At 37.4% G+C, this 19177-nt stretch overlaps 1 long non-coding RNA gene across 8 annotated transcripts in view; it reads right to left on the reverse strand.

Moving 5' to 3' along the window:
- The window catches only part of LOC109499783, a 166716-nt gene that overhangs the window by 122015 nt on the left and 25524 nt on the right, over positions 1–19177 (reverse strand). Inside the window, exon 6 of one of the 8 annotated variants that reach the window (XR_006598066.1) lies at positions 17824–18513. The exons of the other annotated variants lie outside the window; for them this stretch is intronic. This is a non-coding gene — a long non-coding RNA (uncharacterized LOC109499783). Of the gene's footprint in view, positions 1–17823; positions 18514–19177 lie in introns of those variants that run through there. 8 annotated transcript variants of the gene reach the window in all.

Consider the following 19177-nt stretch of genomic DNA (forward strand, 5'->3'; position numbering starts at 1 on the left):
CGCATGGCCTTTAAGAGTAAAGAGGTAGCATCCCTGACTCCATAAGTGCCTTCAACAGCACCACATGTGAAGATAACAAAGACAGACATCACAGTTAATTTGGTCCTCCTTTCTCAGTCTTCTTTGCTGGTTTCTCTTGTATATCCTTGCTCCTTAAGCTGCAAGTGCTAGGGATTAGTGCATGGCAGGCCTCCCCTCCCCTAACTTCTTCTCCTCTTCCCTCTCCTCCCCTCCATTCCCCTAACCTCCCCTCTCTTCTCATCAATCCTCACTCCCTTGGTGAGCTCAGAGCATTCTCATTCTCAGAGCATTAAATGTCATTCTTGTGCAGATGAATCTCAAATTAGCATCAGCCCAGAAGTCTCACCTATATCTAGAATTATCTATACGATACATCCACCTTATTGCCTCGGAGACTTCTCAAATTCAACATAATTTAAACTGCTCTCCTGTCCTCCCCCAACTCCCTGCCTCTAAGCCTACACTACCAGATTTCTTTCCTTCCAGTTTTTCATGCAAAAACATGCCTCACCCCATTCTTTCTCTATTTCCCCACATCTAACGGTTCAGCATTCTGTTGGGTCTCTCTTTAAAATTTACCCAGAATCTCACCTACTTTCATTATCTCCATTCTCATGTGTGGTGATTACTTGCCTGGTTCCTACATGGTCTCTATGCTCCCCTACAGTACAGTCTAAAGTTGAAAAGCCAGAAGGATCCTTTTAGAACATGCTTCAGATAAAATGACTCCTCTCTCAAAACCCAGTGGTGGCTTCTCATCTAAGATAAAAAGCAAAGCTTTTATAAAACCCAATTCTCTACATGTTCTTCTTTCTTGTACTAGGCACTCCCTGACTTCATTTCCTACTATCCTTGCCTTAGCTGGTTCCACTCTAAGCACACCAGCCTCTCTGCTGTTTCCCAGCTGTGCCAGGGAAACTTCCACCTTGGCTTTGGCACTGGTTGTTCCCTCCGCCTAGAGTGGGCTCCTCCAGGATAACTGTCATACTGACTCTTACCTTCATCAATGTCACATTCTCAGTGAGGTCTACTGAAAACCACCTTATTTGAAATTACACTCTACTCTTCCACTCCACCTAGCACTACCAATCTCCATTATCTTCCTCCTTTCTTTTTTTTCTATTTCCTTCCATGAAATTTATGGAAGGAAATTAAATCATACAACATGATTTATTTATTAGATTTATTTTTTATTGTGTATCTCCCCCTATTACTAAGTAAGCTCCATAAGAGCAGAAATCCTTGCTTTATACACCAAATACCTAGAATAGTAATTACCAGAGTCAGGACTTAATACTTACTAATTATTATTATTAAATACTTACTAATACCGTCTGAAGTATCTATTGAGATAATTTTTCTCTCATTTTTTTTTTCAACGTTTATTTATTTTTGGGACAGAAAGAGACAGAGCATGAACGGGGGAGGGGCAGAGAGAGAGGGAGACACAGAATCTGAAACAGGCTCCAGGCTCTGAGCCATCAGCCCAGAGCCTGACGCGGGGCTCGAACTCACGGACCGCGAGATGGTGACCTGGCCGAAGTCGGACGCTTAACCGACTGCGCCACCCAGGCGCCCCAATTTTTCTCTCATTTTAACTACTAATATAATTATATATTGATATATTGATTGACTAACATGGTAATATTTAACTATAATTGCAACCCAGGGAAAACCATATTTAATTGTGATAAACTGTAGTCTCTAAAATGCCTTTTCTGACATTTTTACATCTATATTCAAAAGTAAGATGAATGTGACATTACTTTGTGCCATCTCTACCAATTTGGTAAAGATGTAAAAACACAGCTGTGTTTGCTCTTTGAAAAAAGATGGAGATACCCCACCTTTACCACAGACTATGGAGTGTTGGATGCAACACACCAATTATCTTTGCCAAACACTTCAAGAGAATTTACCAATAAGGTAAATTCAGCAGTTTTTTGATGATTTCTCAATTTTTCCTCTGTTTTTTTTCTACCTTCTATTTACGAAAACTTTGGAAATATACATACCTATATATGTATTTCATAGGTATGTGAACTTATAGGATATTAAAGTATATGGATATTTTCTAAATAGGTAAGCATACAACTTATGAGCCTATGCAACGTAGCTTTGGTGTTAAGAGCTAGACTCTGAGCCAGGGTACCTGGGTTTGAATCCCAGGACTTGAATTCCAGTTTTACCACTTACTAAGCACGTAAGATTTGGCAAGTTAATGTGCTTCTTTATGCATCAGGTTTCCCAAAAATAAGAAGGGATGAGTAATAGTATGTATCCCTTTGGGTTGTTCTGAATGATTTGACATAATATAAAACTGATGTGGAATTGTAACAAAGGATTCAGTATTTAAACTTCCTCTCGACGAAAATGAAAATAAACCACCCAACAAGTGATAACCTGTGTCTATGATAATTGAGGTTCATTTTATTTAAATTTCAGGTTGATGTTTATGCAGTGGCTCTCTTTAAGAATTTAATGATCTGTAAACACACACTTGATAAGGTGCTACCTAAGAGGACCCTGTGATATTTTTGTGGTGTGAGGAATTCACTGTTAATGTGAAAAATTCCATCTGCTAATCTACATGCCTAGTGATAAGGTGTTTGGGTATGTTAAACATTCTATTTAATAATATGGCAGAACATCTTCCAGATTTGCCACATCTGTATTTCTTGGAGGACATCAGGCCACTAATCTCTAATTTCTCCCCCAGGGAGCTTTCTCTCATCAACCCTCTACTTTCTGTCACTCTGGATTACTTGTTACTGGTTACATGTCCTCAGAGCTCTCTGTTTTTCTCCTTTACCACTTGGTTAATATCAAAATTGTGCTTTTCAGTTATTTGGGTAATTACTGGTCAAAAGTCAGAATGCAGGCTCCATAAAAGCATGGACTGTGTCTGTCTTACTTACTTGTTGTATCTCCACTATCAGTTTTAAAATCTGAAAATTTGTACATCCTCAATAAATATTTTATAAAATAAATGGATGAATAGATGCTGTTATTCAGCATATACCAAACAGTATAGACTTTGGAGGAAGAACATTTGGATTTTGAGTCTCTCAGAATGATGGTGAAGCTGAAGTGAGATGGTGTTCCTGAAGGGCTCAGAAGAATTGTCACTGTACAATACACTGTAGATACAACACACTGTAGCTATTATCTTTAGGATTATTATTGAGCACATTATTATTATTATTATACCTTCAGTCCTAATTGTATCTTTCATTAATATGAAATGAACTTCACAATCCAACATTACTTGGTTTGTGTTTAAAATAGCTTTCTCTAGGAAATATTCAGAAAGTCAATTTCTCTACCATTAAATTTATCTATTTGCTGTGAACTACGTCCATTTGGCCCCCACAATTGTTAGATTCTTCAGATGGCAGTATTTCCGATGGCCTGAGATACGTCAAAGACTGAAGACAACTACAGGCCCTCCTCGCTATCCAGGGATGGTTTGGATATTCTATAAGGTTGGTCTGAATCCCACCACTTCTGCCCGGATTAACAGCAAGTAGTATAAGAACAGTCATATGACCTTTCACAGGAAGCTAGATAAACCTGTTCTTTGAAGCACCTTGCAAGATCTACCTGACGCATATGTAACAATTCTGTAGTGGCAGAATCCAGCCAGTTTTTCATCAGAATCAGGTGACAGAATTCTGTTTTGTGACTCATTTCAGGGCCAAGATGACTCTAGGGATACTACTCCAAAGGGAATGACCTTTTTGATTTTAAATCTTATTTATGCAAAGACACTGGTGCTTGATTAATATCTCTAGCTAATCCACAAATCTTAAACATCAGTAATTCCATCAACGAACATGATTTCTCACGTCCCTTTATACTGATTGGTAAACCATCTAGTTCTAACCAGAGATAAAAAGAGTTGACTTGCTTGTAGCTACTGTCTTTGGAGCATGGAACGAAGACTTTAAATGAAGACTTTCAAATTCTGATTACTTTCTCACCCACCCAGCAGCTCCATAGTAACCACTGTGGGGTATATATAAATCAAAATTCACATACACAGCATTTTCTATGCTGAAACATTTTAAAGTAAAGCGATGTGATATGTTTACTAAATCATTTTACACTCAACTCTTTGCAGTCTAGAGATATTTACTCACCCTCTCTGTGCTTCAGTTTACACCTATAATATGGGGTAAAAATAGCAATTTTATTACCTGGTTGATACGAGTTTTAAATAAGGTAATACCTATGAAGCACTTAGAACAGAGTTTGGCCTATTTAGTCAGTAAATTTTGGCAGCAGCTGCTACTACTACTGACACTACTATTACCATTTTGTAATTATTAATATTACTGAGAATATAAGCAGATTTTTTTCTTTTTTTATGTTTATTTTTGAGAGACAGAAAGACAGACCATGAGTGGGGCAGGGCAGAGACAGAGAGACACAGAATCCGAAGCAGGCTCCAGGCTCTGAGCTGTCAGCACAGAGCCCGACGCGGGGCTGGAACTCGGGAATGGTGAGATCATGACCCGAGCCGAAGTTGGATACTTAACCAACTGAGCCACCCAAGTGCCCCAAAGTAAGCAGACTTAGACAACATTATTTTCCTCTGAGTTTTCAGGATCCTGCTCCCTTTTTTATATCACTTAATTCTTTCTTGGTTCCTATGTTTTTTTTCCCATGTACCCACTCATGAATTAAAAAAATCTTCCTAGAGAGTATGGTTAGGATGTGTGGATTACCCACAGTTTCTGCACAAATCCCTCTTGGACTGCTCAGGCAAGTGTCCAGGAAACTGGGGACTCCCTAGGAAACCAAATTTATTTCCGCTCTCAGGTTGGAAGCAAAAGTATAGGTTGGTATGTACTGTTCTTTGCCTGGTCTCCATTTCCTCTGAAGCAATGAACAAATGTCAGTTGTCCTTCTGGATGTGAGACCAGATTTTAAGCCTCCAGAACAGAAGCTCCAAACTCATGATCCTGAGCTTACATTTAGATGTCAGAAGTAATTGCTTGTCCTACATAGTGCTTCTGTTGTTGTTGCTATTGTTTGTTTTGTTTTATAAAATTTAGGTCAAAATTAAAAATTGAGAGACCTTTCAAAGACTGGAACACAAGACCTGATATCATAAAACTCATAAAATAAAATAGAGAAGAAACTCATCATATTGATCTTGGCAATGAGTTTTTGAACATAACACCAAAAGCACAAACAGAAACAAAAAGTAACAAATGGAACTGTATCAAACTCAGGAGATTCTGCACAGCAAAAGAAACAACCAACAAAATAGAAACCTACAGAATGGCAGAACATTTTTATGTAAACCATATATTGAATACAAGGTTAAAAGCCAAAATATTTAAAGAACTCAGCCCATTTAATAACAACAACAGCAAAAACAAACCAATCTGATTCAAAAAGGGTGGGGGGAGCAGGAAGCTAAATAGATATTTTCTCAAAGAGAACAGCAAAATGGCCAACAGGCACATGAAAAGAGGCTCAGTATGGCTAATCATTAGAGAAATGCAAATCAAAATTACAATAACAGCTCACACCCATTAGAATAGCTATTATCATGAAGACAAGAGACAACAAAAGGTGTTGGCAAGGATGTGGTAAAAAGAAACTTTTACACAGTGTTGATGGGAATATAAATTGGTTCAACCACTGTAAAAAATAATATAGAGGGCCCTCAAAAATGTTTAAATAAATCTACTATAGGACCCAGCAATTCCACATCTGGGTGTATACCCAAAGGAAATGAAAATAGGATTTTGATGAGATATAAGCATTCCCATATTTATAACAGCATTATTCACAATCGCTAATATATGGAAACAACCCAAATGCCCACCAATGAATAAACCAGTTAAAAGGATGTGGTATGAAATCACAGTGGAATATTATTCAGCCATGAGAAAGGAGGATATCCTTTCATTTGCAACAACATGAATAAACCTGAAGTACATTATGCTACGTGAGATAAGTTAGAGAAAGACAACTACTACATTATCTCACTTATATGTGGAATTTTTAAAAAAATTTTGTTAATGTTTATTCGTTTTTGAGAGAAAGAGAGACACAGTGTCAGCAGGGGCAGGGAGGGGGCAGATGAGAGGGAGAGACACAGAATCAGAAGTAGGCCCCAAGCTCCATGCTGTCAGCACAGAGTCGAACATGGGGTTCATACTCATGAATCATGAAATCATGACCTGAGCCGAAGAGATACACTTACCCAAATGAGCCACCTAGGTGCCCCTATATGTGGACTTTTTAAAACTTAAACCTGTAGGGGCACCTTGCTGGCTCAGTCAGTAGAGTATGTGACTTTTGATCCCTGGGGTGGTGAGATCAAGACCTATGTTGGGCTTAGAGATTACAAAAAAAAAAAAAATTAACTAAAGGGTCACCTGGGTGGTTCAGTCAGTTAAGCGTCTGACTCTTGGTTTCAGCTCAGGTCATGATCTAGTGGTTGGTGAGACTGAGCCCTGAGTCACACTTTGTGTTGACAACATAGAACCTGCTTGGGATTCTGTCTCCCTCTCTCTGCGCCTCCTCTGCTCACTTTCTCTATCTCTGTCTCTCAAAACTAAATAAGCATTAAAAAAATAATTTTAAAAAATAAATATAAAAACTAAAACCTAAACCTATTTAAAAAATAAAAGAGAGTAAAATGGTAGTTACCGGGGAATGGGGCAGGAGATGATGTTTAAGGGTACAAACTTGTAAGGAGTAGTAAATAAGCCACAGAGATTTAATATACTGTGTAACGAATTTATACAGTAATATTGTACATCAATAATGTTATGTGATCAGCAATCATATTAAATATATGAATGATCAACGTAACACCTCTGTATACCTTAAATTTATACAATGTCACATGTCAAAATTATATAATAAATATTTTAATAAATTAAAAAAAGGGAATATCTTCCATTAAAATCCACATTTTAGGTTTCTCTTGAATAGATCAAGCAACAAAAGAAAAAAACTCGTGTAGAGCTGAGAAGCAGCAGCCCCCTTCCAGAAAGCATGTGCTCTCCAATTTGTCCCAATACCTTCACTGCTCATGCGCTCCCCTACCCACCATAAGGTCAGATGGTGCTTCTGTATATATCTGTGGCTCTGCTCTTTCATTTTTCTAGTATGGATGTATTTCCTGTACTCAATCTATCTGCACCTATACCCACATCCTCTGCCTTCATCAATGCAAAAATGGATAAAATGCCAGGCTTCCACCTACAGTCAGTCCTCTAAGTGTATTCGGAATCCCATTATCTTTTTGTATACTTAAAGGTTCTACACTCTTCTACAGTTTTTTCCTCTCGACTGGCTTACCCTTATCAATATTTAAACAGGCAAGAATATCTTCGCTCTTTAAAATACTACATTGTGGGGGTTCTGGGGTGGCTCAGTTGGTTGAGTGTCGGACTTCCTCTCAGGTCATGATCTCATGGCTCATGAATTTGAGCCCTGTATGGGGCTCTCTGCTGTCAGCACAGGGCATGCTTTGGATCCTCTGTCCCCTTCTCTCTCTGTCCTTCCCCAGCTCAATCTCTCTCTCTCTCTCTCTCTTCCTCTTTCAAAATACACAAACTTTAAAAAAAATAATAATGAATAAATAAAATACTCCATTTTTCATATCCCACATCAAACTACTGCCTCATTTCTCTTTCACAACAAACTTCCAACTGCTTGATACAGGAGTTGTCTCTCCTCCTGTATTCTCATTCCCTTTTCAAAGCCATTTCAGTCGGGCTTTTATCCCTTCTACTCCACTGAAACTATTCTTGTCAAAGTCACTGATAACTTCCATCTTGCTAAAACTAAAAATCAACTCTTTGTTGTTACCTTAATGAGACATCTCATCAGCATTTGACAAGTTGTTCGATACTCTTTGTTTAAATACTTTCTTCTGTTGGTTTCCATGACACCACACCTGCATTTTTCCCTCCCATCTCTTTGACCCTTTTCAAGCTTTTTTGAAGGATTCTCCTCATCTTATCTGCATTCTACTGCTTTATTTCCCATTCATATTTAATTCCCTGCATCCCATTTCTCATATCTCTTTTCTTCTGACCATCCTCATTCCATCAGCTTTAAATATTCCTTTACTACGTGACAATTCTCAGAATTCTCTAGCTTCAAACATTACCCTGAACTCATAAGGCCCAGATCAAGTCAACGTCTCTACTTGATTACAGATTAGGCTTTCATGCATACATGTCTGCTTCCGAACTCTTGTATTTCTTCAGACCTGCTCCTGCTTCAGCTTTCCTCATCTCAGTAAAGGGAACCACAATTGTCCACTTGCTCATTCTTGACCCTTCATGCCTGATATATAATCTCTCAACAAGTTGGCTGACACTGCTATCAAAGTATCTGTTTGACTCTGACCACATCTCACTGTAAATTATCCCTAAACACTACATCATTTTTCACTTAGACTACATCAATAGTTACTTAACAAGTCTCCCTGTTTCTACTCTTGTCTATCTAGTCAGTTCTTCACCAGAGTGACCTTTATAAATGTTAAACCATGTCATGTTATGTTCCTTGCTTAAAACCATCAGATGGTTTCCTTTCACTAGCTTGACCACCTCCTATCAGTTTGTCTAAGGTTTTCCCAGATTTAACATGACAGTTTTTTTTAAGTTTATTTATTGAGAGAGAGAGAGAGAGAGTGAGAGCACATAAGCAGGGGAGAGGATAGACAGAGAGGGAGAGAGAGAATGCCAAGCAAGCTCCATGCTGTCAGCACAGAGCCTGATGCAGGGCTTGAACCCATGAACCATGAGATCATGACCTGAGCCAAAATTAAGAGCCAGATGGTTAACCGACTGAGCCACCCAGGTGCCCCAGATTTAACATGATAATCTTATGTCCCAGGAACTTCTTCAGGCTTAGGCAAACTGAAATAGTAGGTCATCCTGCCATTCTTTTGCCCATTTTCTTCTATCACTCTTTGCCTTGTTCACTCTACTGTAGCCACAGTGGCTTTCTGCTGTTACTTAATGCATATCAACCCTGTTTCTGCCATAAGTGTTGAATAATTCAAAGAATCTAATAAAAAGTAGAAAAGCAAAAAACAATTATTATGGTGACACGTTTTAAGAAAATAGTACATATATATTTCTTTGTGGCAAATGAGAATTATTTCTGTGCATTTAATATAGAGACCTCTATCTACTTTGTTAATTTGTATAAGAAGTCTGGTCCCAGTAGCATTTGAGTTTTCAGCTCCTGCTCTAAGCCATGCTAAGAAGCTCAGGACATGAAGACTTGCTGCATTGGATAGATTAACTTCAGGACAATAGGAAGCCTAAGCTGTGCCTGGATTTCAGCTACTGAGCAGTTAATGCAAGCTGTTAATTGGCCAACAGAGGATACTTAGAAAGAGAACTAACTTTTCCGTTAGAAAACATGGGTCCTAGTTTTGGCTTTGCTACAGTCTAATTACATGGTGTTCAATGAGTTACATTCTCAGGTATTGGATTTTTGTTTTTGTTTTTGTTTATTTGGTCAGTTGGTTGGTTGCTGTTTAATCTGAAAAAGCAAATTAGATCACAAAGTTGTCTCTCAGATTCCAGCTCTACAATTTTTAAATGATTGATTCTCTTTTGCTTTTCCCCTTGAGCTATGCATTCATATTTTCCAGATACAACAATAATAAGTGTACAATCTATTTGGAACTGATCTATTATGGATGCCACAAATCATAGAATAATAATGCTGGCTACATAGTGCCTCTTTACCAAGCCTAAGCAGCATTTTTTTTTGCATGATTTTAAAAGAGATATTCAGTGAGATGCAGACTGGTTAAAATTATTTATGTCATCAAGCTTTTAACATTTCCTTGGGGCTCTCTTCCCTTGTCACTGTTGAGCAAATTTTTGGATGGTAAGGATAAAGTTTCTTTTGCTCAATTTCCTCCTATCTTTTGATTACTCCCTTTTAGATCAGACAGCATTCTCCTTCCCATCTTGGTGCTTACAGTTTTTAAAGATTTTTTAGTAATGTGCCATGCCCTAGTAGCTCTCTAAACTAATTTCAAACCCCTGGAGCTTCATGGAAATTCTGTTGCTTACATTTTTCCAGAGAGGTAGAATGCAAATCACGTTATTAATATTTCAAACCTAGCTTCATGATACCGTATTTAAAATTCTATTTTTGTTTTAAATAGAATAAACTCCCTCACATATTCCATTTCTAAATGGCAAAAATACTAAGGAAACTGAAAAGTCATATCTCCTGCTGTGTCAGTTTCACTACTGAATAGAAAGAAATTGTCACCTAGCTAGTTAATAGTTTGATGCTTCAGAAACCCTACCCCAACTTACATTTTTCTTTTTGTTTTTATTTCACATTATTTATACTCTCCTAATGTTCCCTTAACTATAAACTGTCCTTATTTTTATGCTCCCTGAAATATAATTTCCCTTGCTATTTAATGCTAATCCATTCCTCTCTCCCCTCTAGGTACTTAGCTCTCCATTTTCTTGGGTATTTCATTACATTTTACCCATTTTATAATTCCGCCCATTCATTTGTATGCGATTCACTTTTTCCTCTCCTTCCTGTGAAGAATAAATGATAATTGTCTGCCATCAGCAAACTTTATGAATTTAACTTGCCTGTTTTGTTTTTCAGGAAGACACTTAATAATTCTTAGTATTAATGTAGCATCTTTCATTTTATAACTCACTGTGTTTTTAAAATCATAATTTTATATAATTATAAAATTATATAAAAGTAAATTACTCTTGGGACACTTGTGTGGCTCAGTCGGTTAAGCATCCAACTCTTGATTTTGGCTGAGGTCAAGGTCTCACGGTTCCTGAATTCGAGCCCCTCATTGGGCTCTGTGCTGACAGTGCAGACCCTGCTTGGGATTCTCCCTCTCTCTTTCTCTGCCCCTCCCTGCCTCTCTCTCTCTATGTCTCTCAAAATAAATAAAAGTAAACTTTTTTACTTTTAAAAAGTAAACTTTAAAAAAAAGTAAACTACTCTCTTTCCTTGGAATGGTTAATCTGGTTATGGCATGGCCCACCCATGAGCATTTCACCTTTTGGGCATCCTTTGTTGGTGGTGGATGGCAGGGATCTTCAAATAGATTTAAGCCCCCTTTATGATCACAGGTGGTTTTGAGTGTATCTGGAATGTGACAAAACTTAATGAATGTTAGTTTCCCATCTATTCTGAACAGATAATGAGATACATTTTATTTCCCAGAACTAACAGGTTTTGGTAGAATTATTAAAAAGTATGTGCACTTAATAGGTCATAGGATAAATTTCTCATCCTGTGCCACTGTGTGTGATAATCAGTGATGTTCATTCTGTCTGTGTGCAGTATTGTGAGTGAGGGAAGAAACATGCACACAAACGATTAAAATCCAGTGGGAGAGTTGGTTCTAAAGGTATGAGTGGAGCACGGTGAAATTACCAGAGATGAAGTTATAAATTCTACCTTGGAAATTCAATATTTACAAAAGAAGCTAAGATTTGAGCATTGTAGTTTGTGTTCCAGAGAGGAAGAATAGTATGAGTAAAATCAGTTCTGAACAAGTGAGGCAAAAGGTATGAGTAAAGTCAAGGAAGCAAGTTAGTAGCAAGAAAATGAAAGTCTCTGAAGTTGGTGCAAGTGAACAAAAATATTTTAATTACACATATACTGTCAGAACCAAGGAAAATCTAAACATCTAGGACACAAAAGATGTAGCAACTAGAGAACTTAAGGACCTCTATTATGTATATCTTAACTATTTTCCCATATATTTCATATTTTCTAATTTATTGACAACACAGGCCCTCATCACCCCAATTCCAAATTCCCACTTGAATAATCTAATTAACTCAGTTGAGAGAAGTGACCCTCTCTTTAATTCCTTCAGCTATTGGAGGTCCTCACAATGATGCCATACTATCTTCTTTAAAGAGGGCTTGGGTGGAAGCATCTTCATAGGCTTGGGGACAGACTAGACTGATATACTCCTTAGAAGGAGACCAGTGGCTGATAAGACTGGAAATTTACATTTGGGTGAAAACATGAAAGACTGTTATTCCAGTCACCTGATATATAAATAATTTGGATAAAGCACTTTAAGAACATCTTGGTTTTTTCACATGGTATTTGGGGTCTCAGCTGAGAAGACTCAGTGTCTGAAGATTACTCGGTGGCTGATGGCTGTAATCATCTAAAGTCACATGACTGGTGGTTGGTGCTAGCTGTGGCCTGGGACCTCAGCTTGAACTGCAAGTCACAACACTACATATAGCCTCTCCATGTGGCTGTCTGAACTTCCTTAATTGCTATTTTGACGGAAAAAAGGGTTTAAAGAAAAATGAAAACTTGAGAAAATGTTTACAACATTCAACATATAGGAAAGGAAAAGAGTTATGCATAATTTTTAAAGTTTGTAAACTTTAAATTAAAAATAGTAAGAAAGTGAAAAACACCAGATAGAAATTAAAGTGCATTAAGAAAAGAAACTACAAAAACCTATGAAGTGCATCAAAAAGTACACAACTTGATGCCATGTAAAGAAATGCAAGTGATATAAAAAAAAGATAGTTTTATCTTTACCTATCAGACTGGCAAAGATGAAAATCTGGAAGATACCTCTAATCAAGAGTGTGTGGGAAAGGAAATTCAGATTACTTTTAGTGAGAGGACAAACTTACATAAATTTTCTGTAAATTGCATTACAATTTTAACTGTGGATAATCTTTAGCACAGCATTTTAAATCTAGAAACGTATCCTCAGGAAATTCTCAAGCAAGTACAAACATGCATATAAAAGGTCATTCAAAATAGTATGGTTTATAATACTGAAAAATTACAAATAGCCTACCCTTCTAAAAGTTTAAGAAATTGTTTAGGTGGAGTAGAAAATTATACATGCAGCTTTTAAGATAATTGTGTAGATTTATATTAATTGACATAATAGTATGTCCAAAATATGATAATGATCAAGATGGAAAACCAGTTTACAAAACATCATGAGCTAATGTTTGTTAACTTGTTTACTAAAAAATGTGCATGTATGTTTAAATGAATAAAAAATCAAAAGGCAGGAGAAAGAAGACTTAACTAAGAAATGCATATTTGAGAAAATGACTTTAGTAATTTATTGAACAAATATTGAGTGCATGTTTTGCTACAGGTATTTTTCTGAATACCTGAAATAACGGCAAAGAAGAAAGCAGACAGAAACACAACTTGAAAGCAGAGTGTGGCTGTATCCAGGCAGCTTTGTGACCTCTCCAACCCCTTAGGAATGCTGAGAATTACTAGACATCTTTTTTAGTTCTTTTTTCTAAATTACTTAATTAATTTGTTTTTATTTTAATTGAAATATAATTAACATACACTGGTTTATTAGTTTCAGATGTACAATATAGGAATCAACAATTCCAATTCCATACATTACCCAGAGCTTATCACAGCAAGTGCACTCCTTAAACCCTTTCATCTATTTCATGCATCCCCCCACCAACCTCCAACCAACAATTCTCTATACTTGAGGCTTTTCTGTTTCTCTCTCTTTTTGTATCTTAAATTCCATGTATGAGCAAGATCATATGGTATATGTCTTACTCTGACTGACTTATATCACTTACATAATACCCTTTAGATCCATCCATGTTGTTGCAAATGGCAAGATTTCATTCCTTCTTATGGCTGAGTAATTTCAATGCATATATACACAACACCTTCTTTATCCATTCATTCATCCATCCATGAACACTTGGGTTGCTCCCATAATTTGACTATTGTAAATAATGCTGCAATAAACATAAGGGTGCATGTATCTTTTCAAATTAGTATTTTTGTATTCTTTGAGTCAATACCTAATAATGGAATTATTGGATCATACAATAATTTAATTTTTAATTTTTTGAAACCTCCCTACTGTTTTCCACAGTGGCTATCCCAGTTTGCATTCCCACCAACAGTGCACAAGGATTCCTTTATCTCCACATCCCTGCCAAAACTTGTTGATTTTTGTGTTTTTGATTTTAGTCATTCTGTCAGATGTGAGGTAACATCTCATTGTGGTTTTGATTTTCATTCCTCTGATAATAAGTGATGTTGAGCATCTTTTTATTTGCCTATTGGCCTCTGAAATGTCTGTTCATATCTTCTGCCCACTTTTAAATTGGGTTATTTTGGTTATGGTGTTGAGTTGTATAAATTCTTTATATATTTTTGATAAAACCTTTTATCAGATATGTCATTTGCAAATATCGTCTCACATTCAGTAGGGGTTTTTTTCTGTTGTTGTTCTGTTGATTGTTTCCTTTGCTGTGCATAAGGTTTTAACTTGAATACAGTCCCAATAGTTTATTTTTGCTTTTGTTTCCCTTGCCTCAGGAGATATATCCAGAAAAATGTTGCAATGACTGATGTCGGAGACATCACTGCCTTTGTGCTCCTCTATGATGGTTATGGTTTCAGGTCTCACACTTTGGTTTCTAATGCATTTCAGTTAACCTTGTGTCCAGTGTAAGAAAGTGGTTCAGTTTCATTCCTTTGCATGTAGCTCCACAGTTTTCCCAGCACCATTTGTTGAAGAAACTTTTTTTCCCATCGCATATTCTTGCTTCCTTTGTCAAAGATTGATTGGCCATATAATTGTGGATTTATTTCTGTGCTAGTACCATACTGTTTTGATTACTACAACTTTGTAGTATATCTTGAAATCCAGGATTGTAATATCTCCAGCTTTGTTCTTTCTCATGATTTCTTTGGTTATTCAGGGTCATTTGTGGTTCTATACAAATTTTAGGATTATTTGTTCTAATTCTATGAAAAACACTGTTGGTATTATTTTTTTATTTTATTTTATTTTACTTTCTTTTCTTTTCTTTTCTTTTCTTTTCTTTTCTTTTCTTTTCTTTTCGACAGAGAGAGAGACAGAGCATGAGCAGGGGAAGGGCAGAGAGAGATAGAAACACAGAATCTGAAGAAAGCTCCAGGTTCTGAGTTGTCAGCAGAGCCTGAAGTGGGGCTCAAACTCATGCACTGTGACATCATGACCTGAGCCAAAGTTGGCAGTGTAACCAACTGAGCCACCCAGGCATCCCTGTTGGTATTTTGATAGGGATTACATTGAATCTGTAGATTGCTTTGGGTAATATCGGACATTTTAACAATATTTGTTCTCCCAACCCATGAGCAAGGAATGTCTTTCCATTTGTTTGTGTCATCTTCAATTTCTTTCATCAGTGTTTTATACTTTTTGGAGCATGGGTCTTCAACTCTTTGGTTAAGTTTATTCGTAGGTATTTTATTATTTTTGCTGTAATTGGAAACAGGACTGTTTTCTTAATTTCTCTTTCTGCTACTTCATTGTTACTGTATAGAAGTGCGATGGAGGAGCACCTGGGTGGCTCAGTCTGTCAAGCGGCCAACTTCGGCTCAGGTCATGATCTCACAGCTCCTGAGATGGAGCCCCTAGTCGGGCTCTGTGCTGACAGCTCAGAGCCTGAAGCTTGCTTCGGATTCTGTGTCTCCTTCTCTCTCTGTTCTTCTCCTGCTTGTGCAATTTCTCACAAAAATAAATAAAGACTAAAAAAATTAATAAAAAAAAGAAGTGCAATGGATTTCTGTATATTGATTTTGTGACCGGCATCCTTACTCAATTTAATTCATTCATTAATTCTAGTAGTTTTTCAGTGGAGTCTTTAGGGTTTTCAATATATAGTATTATGTCATCTGCAAATAGTGAAAGCTTTACTTCTTCTTTACCAATTTGGATACGTTTTATTTCCTTTTTAATTTTGTTTACTGACCTTTAACTGACTGAGCCACCCAAGTGCCTCTGAGGAGAATAGGTATTAAGTCTTTAAATGTTTGGTAGAATTCACCTGTGAGGTCGTCCTGGACTTTTGTTTGTTGAGAGTTTTTTTTTTGTTTTTTTTTTTGTTTTTTTTTTTAATTTTTTTTTCAACGTTTATTTATTTTTGGGACACAGAGAGACAGAGCATGAACGGGGGAGGGGCAGAGAGAGAGGGAGACACAGAATCGGAAACAGGCTCCAGGCTCTGAGCCATCAGCCCAGAGCCCGACGCGGGGCTCGAACTCCTGGAGAGCGAGATCGTGACCTGGCTGAAGTCGGACGCCCAACCGACTGCGCCACCCAGGCGCCCTGTTGAGAGTTTTTTAATGATTCAATTTCATTGCAGGATATCAGTCTGTTCAAATCTTCTATTTCTTCTTGATTCAGTTTTGGGAGGTTATATGTTTCTAGGAATTTATCAATTTCTTCTTGGTTGTCCAATTTGTTGGCATAGAGTTTTTCATAATATTCTCTCACAGTCCTTTGTATTTCTGTGGTGTCAGTTGTTATTTCTCCTGTTTCATTTCTCATTTTGTTTCTTTGAGCCCTTTCTCTTTTTTCCTTTGATGACCTTGATAATGTTTTATCAATTTTGTAGAACTTTTCAAGGAACCAGCTCCTGGTTCTTGATCTGTTCAATTAGATTTTTTGTTTGTTTGATTGATTTTAGTTTCTATCTCATTTCTTTCTGCTCTAATCTTTATTATTTCTTTCCTACTGTTGGTTTGGGGTTTAGTTTGTTCTTCTGTTTCTAGCTCCTAAAGGAGGATTGGGATTAGGATTAGGATTAGGATTAGGTGGTTTATTTTAGATTTTCTCACTTCTTGAGGTAGACCTGTATTGCCATAAACTTCCCTCTTAGAACTGCTTTTGCTGCATCCCAAAGATTTGGGACTATTGTGTTTTCATTTTCATTTGTATTTTTTGGTTTGTATGGAAGGTAAAAATTATATTCCATGTATTTTTTAACTTCTTCTTTGATTTCTTGGTTATCTCTTTCACTGTTTAGTAATATGTTCTTTAACTTCCATGTATTTGTGTCCCCTCCACATTTTTTTTTCTTATGGTTGACTTCTAGTTTTATAGCATTCTGGTCAGAAGAGGTGCATGGTATGATTTCAATCTATTTGAATTTGTTGAGATTTGTCTTGTGACCTAATATGTGATCTATTCTGGAGAATGTTCCACGTGCACCTAAAAAGAATGTGCGTTCTGCTGTTTTAGGACAGAATGTTCTGAATATATCTGTTATATCCATGTGGTCCAATGTGTCATTCAAAACTACTGTTTCCTTGTTGATTTTCTGTTTGTATGACCTGCCATTGATATCAGTGGGGTGTTAACATCCCCCACTATTTTATAGTTACTATACATTACTTCCTTAATGTTTGTTATTAGCCGCTTAATGTATTTAGGTGCTTCATGTTGTAGGCATAAATATTTAAAATTATTATATTTTCTTGTTATATTGATCCCTTTATGATTATTTAGTGTTATTCTTTGCCTCTTCTTACAGTCTTTGTTTTAGTCCATTTTGTCCAATACAAGTATTACTACACCGGCTTACTGCACATGTCTTTAGATCTTCAATGAGTCTTTTAGAGGCAGCATATAGATGGGTCTTGTTTTTTTATCCATTCTGTCACTTTATGTCTTTTGGTTGGAGCATTTAATCCACTGACATTCAAAGTAATTATTCATAAGTGTGTACTTATTGCCATTTTGTTACATGGTTTATGATTATTTTTGTAGTTCTTCTCTGTTCCTTTATTCTCTTGTTCTCTACTCTCATGGCTTGCTGGTTCTCTTTAGTGATATACTTGGATTCCTTTCTTTGTATTTTTTGTATTTCTATTATCAGATTTTGATTTGTGGTTACCATTAGGTTGATGTAACATCTTATGCATATAGCACTCTAAATTTTTTAATCATTTTTTAAGTTTATTTATTTATTTTGAGAGAGAGAGAGAGAGTGCATGCACAAGCAAGGGAGGAGCAGAAAGAGAGAGAGAGGGAGAGATAATCCCAAAAACAACAAAAGAAAAGTAGTGGCCTTATGAAAAAGAGGTCCTGCAGTGCCCTGCAATGTAATGCTCCATCGGCCAGAACCACTTCTGATGTCTCCTATGTGTGTTGCATGCTTTCTGTTGTGCTGGTTGTGCTGCATTTGCTTGCAGTCTAGTCATGTAATGACTTTTTTTGTCTGTTGTGGGCAGGGTTTGGTCCCTGTGTTATTAGTGGGCCAGTCTGGGGCTGCCTTGGACTTGAGTTTAGTCAGATCAGGTGTTTGCCAGAGCTGCAGTCGTACCAAATTCCAGGGCATTCTCCTGAGTTGTCCCTTGAGAATCTTTCACTGCTGGGAGGGGCCTACAGTCACACCAGATGTCTGCCACCACCACTGCTGGGGCCACAGTCATACTGGTGTATGTGGTTATCTTCCTCTCTCCCTGAGGCAGAAGTCACTTTGGAGTTGTACTAGCCTTTCTCAGGGCTGCTTGCACAATGCCAGGCTTGTGGTGCTGCTTTGATGGACTCTTGCCAAGAGTATGTTGGAGGGAGCTCGTCCACAGGAGAACATGGTGGCAGGGTGTTCTGCAGGAAGCTGGGGAGAGAGTGCTTGTGCTGAGCTGGTTCTGGCAGATGTCCGTGTATCCAGGCTGGGGGGAAGGAGAAGGAAATGTTGCCCACCAGCTGTTTTGTTCTTGGTGACATCTCCCAAAGATCCCGGCCCCTCCAACACATGCTCTGATATTAGTAAATATATCTTCCTGTATACCTCAAGTGTTTTTCAAACTTCCTCTTCTATGCTATATCTCAGCAGGACTGTTCATTGTACTGTCCCTTTAAGGGAAGAAACTCAATTTTTATCACCTCTGGCTCTCTCAGAGCCATGCTCACTGATTTTTAAGGTTCTAAGTGTTAAGCCTCACTGATTGTAAGAATTTGTGACATTAGGCCACTCTGATTTTCAAAGCCAAATATTATAGGGATTTGTCTTCCCCAGTGTGGGTACCTGCTGCGTGTAGTCTGCTCCCCTCTCCTCTCTGTACCCACAGCATCCCTCCTTCCTGGAGAGAGTCTAGCATGTCAGTTTGCCTTCTGACTGCATCTTTACCCTTCCTACCCATTTCAATGTGGCCTCTTCTTGACATTTTGCTGTGAAGAATCTGTCCTGTCAGTCTTCAGGTTGTTTCCTGGGTATTTACACCAAAGTGGGTGTTATCTAGTTGTATCCATGGGACAAGGTGATCTTTGAATCCAAGGAACTGTTAGTTTTGTGGTCAACACATTGTCTGTAGTTCAGTGTGTAAATTGACTTAC

This window comes from Felis catus, chromosome B2, assembly GCF_018350175.1.
Source record: "Felis catus isolate Fca126 chromosome B2, F.catus_Fca126_mat1.0, whole genome shotgun sequence".
NCBI lineage: Eukaryota > Metazoa > Chordata > Mammalia > Carnivora > Felidae > Felis > Felis catus.